This window comes from Pagrus major, chromosome 7 (assembly GCF_040436345.1).
Source record: "Pagrus major chromosome 7, Pma_NU_1.0".
Classification (NCBI taxonomy): domain Eukaryota; kingdom Metazoa; phylum Chordata; class Actinopteri; order Spariformes; family Sparidae; genus Pagrus; species Pagrus major.
Window position 1 is genome coordinate 3,360,135 of NC_133221.1, and position 9,237 is coordinate 3,369,371.

The following is a 9,237-nucleotide window of genomic DNA, read 5'->3' on the forward strand; positions in this document are numbered from 1 at the left end:
GGCAGCTCGACTTTGTTGCTGATGCTTTGTTATTAATTCTGAGTGTGAGAAGAGACAGCAGTTAGTCAAAGTTAGGCTGCTGTTAGGCCAGGACACCACACAGTGACAAGAATAAATAGCGCTATATAAGGCTATATGACTGCAACTTGAAAACAGGGCAGGAAGTTGGATGTAATGTGATGATATTATTATTATTCCCCGCTGAAGTTAATGTTAGTTAGTCTTTTGTTCTTAATGGATAATATACAACATCAGGCAACATCTTCCTGAGGAAGCTCAGATCTTTTAATGTGTCTGTCGTTGCCAGTGCAATTTTTCTTTGCAGCTGTCTGTTGGGGGAGCAGCATCAGGGCCAGCAACACCGAGAGACTGAACAAAGTCATTACGAAGGCTGGCTCTGTACTGGGGACGGCTCTGGAGCCCCTGGAGGTGGTCGTATCCTCTCCACGACCTGCTGATCAGGCAGCAGAGCTCCTCCAGCTCAAGGCTCCTCCAACTGCGCTGCAACAAGGACTTTTATTTAAAGTCTTTCTTCCCCACTGCCAGAAAACTTTACAATGACTCTATGGCCGGGGAGAGGAGACGGCAAAACCAGACCTGAATGCTCATATTATCACATCTATCATGTAGAAATCATAAATCGATTCAGTACTGTGGTCTATATTGGCAGACAACACAGGAGAGAAACACACCGATTGAAAATAAAGCATGATATATTTCACACACACACACACACACACACACACTACAGTAACTTGCTCGACATTTACAATTTCACTCTCATCATAAGGTAACGTTACGGACATTAAATCTATGATGATAATCAAGAGAAATTGTTGGCATTCTTGCAGACGACCTGATCGATTGAATTCCTTGTATCCGATCAAGACATGGATTGTGGATCCGTCCGTATTTTCTTTGCCGAGTGGAAAAATGTGAGAAGGCGTGCTGATAGAATAAAAGATGATGACTGATTACAGGATTCAAAATTCAAGATTAGCTGGATGTGCTTGAATAATAATAACATGTTGGCTGATTGTGTGGTTGATTAATCTGTTGATTTTCCTGACCTTCAGTTGTTGCGTGAAGACGAGCACTTCTCCTTGTCGACAACATGTTGAACTTGATAAGAATGAAATCAGCTGCTGCGTGGTGAAATGTGAAGTTAATCTTAATCACTTTGTTTTGATGTCAGATTTACAAACGCTACCTTTGAGTCAGCGTAGATAACTTTAATGCGACGTTTGCTGCAATCACCAACAACCTTGACTTACATCTCACTTAGAAACGTCCGTTAATTGGTAGCTAAGTGAATTTCTACGTTTACTTACCTTTTAAATGATGCCAGCCTCTTTTGCCCCCCTTTTTTATTAAAGCTGCTTACAGCCAGCTCACCTCCATCACTGCTACCCATAGGTGGAAGGTGAGATATCCCCAGGAGATATGAGAACATCTACTGTTCTGAAACTGGACTGCTCATCAGGAGCACTGGGAGCACTTCCTGATGACCTGGCCGGCTGATTGGTCCTGGGAGAAATAACACGGGGCAGCTGCAGTCACTGAAAACTGCCCCGACATCAGCCCCCTGCCTGCTTCTAACCTGATGGTGGGATCTCTGCCTATCATCACACACGTGGATGAACAGTGTGGAGAAAAAAAATGGACGATATGCTCTCAAGCCAAGGACAAGCAAAACAATACCCAAAACATGCCAGCAAACATGAGCTCGTCTTAATGTCACAACTACCCTCCTCGAGTTGATTCAACTGATTAAATGTCATCAACACTTAGGGAGGAGATGTGTCTGCATGGAAATAATGTGGAAAAAATGGAGCTGTATACTTTCTGTCTCGTGGAAAAGACCTCTGATTACTGAGAGCAACCGGAGCGTCATGATGATCAAAGCGAGTCCAGTCAGAGCTCTGAGGAAATGTCAGGTGCAAAACAAACACGGCACTTGCGTGTTGTAATAACACATAATGATATGTTGCTGGCATGAAATGTTTGAAATTGACTGCTCAAATTGCCTCCTCAACTTCTTTGTGTTACGACTCAGCAGAGAGGTGGGTTTGGTCCCTGATACACGTCTCAGAGACAGATTAGGATAAAATGTTCATGTTTCAAAGCCAGCCAGATGAGACAAACAGCAAAACAACAACAACAACAACAACAAGTGGGAGCAGGTGTGCAGGTAGGAGGGAAGGTGAGTTGATTGAGGAATGGTGGAAAAAGGGGTTACTGCAGGGTGGATGGTGGAAGGATCTGAAATGATGAGTGAGTTAGTAAATGACGGGGAAACAAAGAGTTGGGTGGCTTTGTGAAGTTGTCTTTCAACGCCCACCTCAGCCTATTTTAGTAATGCAATCCCAAAGTCATTCAATGAGACCAAAGTCAGTCTGATGTGTTTCTTTTGGTGATGACAACAAAAGAGCAAATTTCAACCAGGTTCTTCGTATCATGGGAATAGCTTCAAAATGAATGACAGCCACAAGGTTAATTATCCATAGCTGATAGCTGTTTGACTCCCTGCATTTTTGGAAACATTCAAGAGAATGACAGAGACCTGTCTAACCCGGTAATTCCACTGGTTGCATGTACGTTGTGGAACGGCTCCACTTCGGTTTTGCTCCGCCGCCCGTCAACCCCCAGCAGCTTGCAACACATCCGCATACCTAAACCACTGTACAGGTGGATTGCTAGTGACTCCCAAAACGAGGTATGTAACCGTTCCCAAAACAGCTCGACCATTGCAGCATACCAGCACCAGGCACACTGGTTAGGTTCAGGCAGGAAAACTACTCGGTTAGGTTTAGGGAAAGATTGTTGTAAGGGTGAAAATAAGTATGCTTTAAGTTGCGTACAATATGTTCGTTATGCAAGTCAATTAAGTTACATTTGTCCTCATCCTCGGTGCTGGTTTAACCCAACCATCCAGCCTGTCCTTCTCATCACGTGGACGTCGTTGCTCTTCTACGCATATGAACTGTATGTACTATCAGCTGTAGCTTCAGAGCAGAGATTTAAATTGCTAAAGAGCCAACTGTTGTATTGGATGCATGCGTATGTGAACAGCATGTGTGACAGTGTGCAGTGCGCAAATGCTTCAAGTGACCATCTGCCCGATCAACACTGTCACTGAATATCGACCGATTGCTTTTATTTTTATACCAACAGGACAACTGTTTTCCATTTTCACATCCTACATGTTGTTTGTTGAGTGGTTCAATGAGTCAACCTGTCTGATATCTCCAGGAATGCTGTTCATATTTGACAGTTGATTGTTTGCTTCTTGGTCCAAAGCATCGGTATCTGACATCCTGGGAATGAGACTCAACAATCGACTATCTTTCTCCAGAATCGCTGAATCTGTAACCATGACCTTGACTGAAACTCACAAACTCACAAAACTCTGCCTGCCCATGCAGCACCAGTACACTGACAACGTTAGTGACTGGCTGGTGTTTAAAGGTCAGTGCTGTGTCCAAAAATGACCCAAATAATCTATTTAACTGCTGTAAAAGGAGACACACTTTGCTTTTCCCCCCTTTCCTTCAGGGTTTTTTATTTAGGTTCTTTAACATGTAAAAGGTCTTAAAAGTTAGTCTGCACCAACTGAAAAGACCTCGTCTGTAGTCCCGCCTTTAATTCTGTGACTTTGTGACATCACACTACGTCACCTTGTCACACATTTTCCATAATTTACGCCTAGCGGCTAGTTTGGCACGTAAGAATTAATTTAGCACAGCTGCTCATAAAAGGGACAGGAGCTAAAACAGCGTCTCAGACGGAGGGGGAATACAGTCCTGCAGCAATGGACAAGATAAAGAAGTGATGTGTTTTTTGAGCATTAAAGGATGTCTATTCTAGTAGTAACCCAAAATAAAGTTATGGACCTGAAAATGAGCATAATATGTCTCCTCTACAGTATATCTTAAAATGACATTCACATCCTCCCTCATCCAGGATCCATGTACAAGCAAACACTTCATGTCCATCCTCACTGAATGTGTTCAGCAATTCACTTTGTTTACTGCATACAGTCACAAACTCGTGCTTGTTTGTTCGCTCCTTAAAGTCACATTTACAGAGAAAGCAGATGTGTGTGAAAAAAAGCTTTCTTTGTCAAACCCACATGCATCATTTCTGCACAGTGAAGGTCAAACATACAAGTGACAAGAAGCATAATACATTTTTGAGGGACGAGGGGGCTTCGAGAATGCCAAAGCACTAGAAACAGAAGAAGTGCGTCGACAACAACAAGAGAAAATGAAGCGTCCTTGAGTCAGAAAGCTCGTCAGCTGACCCCTGACCTACCTGTAGGTGGTAGCATCAGTGATTAAATCAAGTAACAGCACAAATACTTCGATGGAACTGTGAGTTTTGATTAATATTTATACGGCCTTCAGTTTGCCAGAATTGAAAACTATTGATTCAGAATTCCAATAATTAAAATGATTCAACTTTAAAGGGCAGAGCTGACGATCATGTTCAGAGTTCATCAGGTACTGGATGATAAAAGACTGCGTATATCGATTAAATATGAAGATTCACCAACCGAGGGATGGAGCGAACAGTGTGGAGAGAGTGTTCAAAGATTATTGTCAGACCTTCTGCAGTCCAATGACTTTACATTTAAACTAAAGTTGCATTAAATTGATTCTGTATCTCAGAAATGAAGAAGGTTCTGATAAACGTTACACACCCGCACGGCTTAAATGTCTGCTGACATTTAGCAAGTAACATCACATATTCCTTTTGTCACAACAGGTGTCACTTTGCAGATATTTCTCTCTCTGAAAAATTATATTTTCAACAAGAAGGGAGTCACTATTATAAAATATTTCACTGCTGAAACAAGTTATTTAACGGAAACAACTCAAAGTCCACTTACAAGCTTTTTCAGGAGCGTTTAACCTCGGCTTACAGTTGTCCTCAGGGGATGGAGTTTATTCATGTGAACTTGATAGACCGGACTGGGAGGTTGGCGCAGCAGGGGAGCGTTGGTGTTGTCACTCGCTAATTTCAATAGAAATCTCTGCAACTCAGCACCTCCTGTCTGTGAGGTCTCATCTTCTCCTGACAAAGCAGCATTTGTCTTTCCTCTACAGTCTGATAAGTTTTTCTAAATATTACACATTAAATCATGATTGCAAACACCCAGACAGACATTACCGATTTATTTGCCGTTCCGCCTGGAAGCACAGCGTCTTTTAAAAAGGTCTCACAAAATCATTAGTGTTCACAGTTTCCCCACATGTCACACAACCCTGAATGCTGTTTCTGATTTACCCCAACATGTTAATCACAAGCACTGATCGAACGGGGCTCGAGGCCTTCGTCTCTGTTTACAATGGAGGAGATGAAGTGTGTCGGTCTGTGAGGGGAGTTTCATGTGCGCTGTCCTCATGCACACACTCAGGATGCACACACACACACACACACATACCACGCACGCACACACACGCACACTCAGGAGGAGATACATGATATATGCAGAAGAGGATTATTGGCAAACATGTAAAGTCTTACACAAACACACACACGTGATAATGGAGGCAAACACTGCAGCAGGAACACAGGTATTGAACATGAAGGCAGACAATTGAATGCCTCTACACACACACACACACACACACACACACACACACACCCACACACACACACACACACACACACACACACACACACACACCCAGAGGCAAATGTAAATAAAGGAAAAGCGGGGAACAGGAGCTTTCAGGAGGCGTTTGCTCATTACCTTGACTGTAGCTGGAAGGGGAAATGGATCGAGGGCGTCTGACCTCCATCAAATAACGTGAGTTCATGTGTTTAACAAACAATGCAGATCGTGTTCAAGGTCACATGTTACGTTTAAACCATTCGTGTGAATTCAGTTGTGGGTCAGAAGCATTTTACAGTCCAAGGTTGCTGGATAGAGGAAGCGAGGCGCCATTCATTTATTTAATGTCAAAATACAGCAGCTATCTTTACAGTAAGGTCATCCATTACAGTTTGGTGGTCAACATATCGTAAATATATCCAATGCTGGGTGGGATAATTCCTTTTTCATGTATTTGGACTTTAGTAATTGTAAACTGTAGTAAACAGTCAACAGTAAAGTGTTAGTACACAGTTTTAACTACTTTATATACTGTTAGGATGTTTATTCTTCACGGTGCATCACACAGTTGTAGTGAGGCTGTTCTGTGAGAACCACATATCTCTAAAGAGTCGACTGTTCATGGTTTTAGCTTTGCGGCGATGCGTTTTCCAGCTCATCTGAGAGGGTTTTTAAAGAGTGTATTCAGTTTTCTCAATGCTTAAAAGGATCACTTCAGTTTATCACAAACATTCAAGAAACAGGGAGATCTACGGTTTCCACTTGACAGGAAGTGGATGAAAAATTGCAATCAGAAAAAAAACTAGTAACTAAAGCTGTCAGATTATAAAGTACAATATTTGCCTCTGAGATGTAGCGGAGTAGAAAGTCTTTAGTTTGAAGTTGCATGAAATTAAAATACTCAAGTATAAATTCAAAGTACTTGTACTTGAGTAAAGTAAATGTAGTAGTTAACAGTAAAATACAGGAACGCTACAGACAGAACTGTCCAGTCTGAGCCATCTTTTAACTTTCTAAGATCCTCCTTCCTCTCAAATCTTTAATAATATGTAGTACACTGTAACATGAAATACTTTGTGTAACAGATTCCCATTGCTTGCTTCGTTTTTGTAGCCCATCTCGTCTCAAAAACATTGTTTGGGATTGGAAAAATGTGTACAGAACAGCCCTCATGGATGAGTTTTATATAAATCACTAACTTGACGTGTGTTGCACAATATCCATAATCCTTATAGTGAAAATTATATGTTCGTCACAGACATATGCTTCAGAGATCTGAGACTCTGCACTTCGCCTGAACCCTGAGATCAGCTCCGGATATTATCTTCCTGTCTGTGAAGTGCAGCTGGAGTTGGTTGCGGTGACAGGTTTCCTTCAGTCAGAGTGACCTGCTCAACACTAACTGACAGGAGGCAGCAGACAGTGTGGGAGAAGGCTGCAGGGAGAAGGTTGTTTGAGACTGGAGGGAAGATCAGTATGCAGAGACAGAAACTGATGACGGGGAATTAATCTCAGGATTAAGCATTGTTGATTATCTGCTAAGATAGCCGTGTGAAGGCTAATAAAATGTTGTCGTCTACAATAATTAGAATATGAATGTCATCTGATGTGTCGTCTGTATGTGACCTGAGGGAGGCTTGTGATGTAGAGATCGGCAAGACAGTATGTTTTGGACTTGGTGGAGAACTTCTCCAGAACTTGGGTTCAGTCAGTTGTATTATGGGGTATTATGTGTTAAAGCTGGGGTTGGTAATTCTGTTCACAAGCATTTAGTTTATTATATATATTTGTATAAAATCTCTAAACATCCAGACAGCAATCAAAATATAAAATGCTTTGGAAAAAATAGGAAAAACAATCTATGGTCTCTGGCAGCGACAAGTATTTAGTAGATGAGCGATACGTGGCTGATACAGCCAGCAGCCCACTTTGTTGGCGTAAACAAGCACAACATGTCTGAGACGTTAACTCTCTTTCTTGCCACATGAAATATGAGCTTTCTTTGTGGTCTATTTTTAACACGCGGTTAAAAAGAAACTTTGACGTTTCCGGGGACGTCTGGTCCCCCTATCTTACAGACGACTTCTTTCCTCTTCCCTCTCAGACTGTTACACCACCAGTCTGTCTGATGAAACCTCCCTCATCAGGCCGTCACTCTCATTCTTCAAAGTTGCCCAGCGCCGATTTAAAAATGTTTTCATCTTATTTGGGGGAATCCCAAGTTGAAGTCTGTAACATTTTTTACTCTTGAAGAAGCTGCTTTTTACCAGCTGGTGATGACTCTGAATCCACTGCAGGCGCAGGACGAGTTATTTTTAAACAAGACAGAACAGATTCGGCTCTGTTCTCTGGGAACTGTCGAAACATTTCTGGGACGTGCAGGAGACCAAAAAATTTAATAACACTTCATCATAAAACAGATTGTGGAAAGCACTGAACTCCCCCGATTGATGTTTTAGTGTAAGAGTGTGAGAGATTGAATTTTTCCTTTAACTTTCTCCGAACTGAGCATGACCCCGGATCTTTGACTACAGGGACATCAATTTCAGAGAGCGCACATAGAGTCGCTCGAGTTTAAACGGGTTTCGTTGGGTCATTTGATCAATGCGGTCGTTTTTTGCTGAAGTCTGTCAGTACACAGCTGTTTAGAGAGATTTATTGGTTTTTCAGCAGTCCTTTCGGTCACCCACTGCCTTTACTCAGACAAAGTGTGAGACACACAAAATACAATATAGTGAAAAGTATCAATGGCAAAAAAAAAGACGTGAAAGTTAGTGATGTGTTTGTGCAAAATAAGTGAGATGAAAAATAACTTTGCACTCAATCTTATGTGCCTGCAGTCACAATATGAACACACCTTAAAAACACGACCTCATACCTACTGTAAGAAAATGAAATGGTGGAAAGGTCACCTGGTTAAAGTTGTGAAACACGGTCTGGTTCGGTTTAGGCACCAAAAATAGTTGGTCAGGTTTAGGAAATGATCAAAAGCTTGTACTTGATGTAAGTGTAATGAAAGTGAAGGTCACCCCGACCTCCTCAACGTGCAGACTTAGCTGCTCTTTAAACTACGCCACATGACCTTTTCCTTTGCTCCCACCATAATTTCTACGGCCACTAAAGGTCGCCACCTAACAACATCCGTAAAGATGGGTTTTAATGAGCATCCATGCACAGACGACCTATACAGCCGCTTGTCTAAGTCACTTCTAGAGGCTGGAGTTTGTCCTCGATGGCCAGGATATTAGGTTAGCAGTTAACGTTTCTGCAAACCACAGTAACGTCCGAGCTCGACATTTGTACCAAACGTGGCATATCACGTTAATAATATATGGTAATGGTAACCCTCCCCCTCCACTACCTGTTGCATCAGGTGGTGGAGGGGGAGGGTCGTGGCGTTATTACAAGCCAACGAGGCTGCCAAACCATGATGCTTTCCTAAACCCAATCAGAGCATAAGCACAGCGCTGTGACCAGAGGAAAAAACATACAGCAACGTGCAGAAACACACTAACTAACATTTATTCTGGCATATTTTTTTGTGTTTCTTCTATAAACTATGGACTTAGAGATAAAGTGAAGTAGAATAAATAATGTAGAATATAACTGATGGAGCA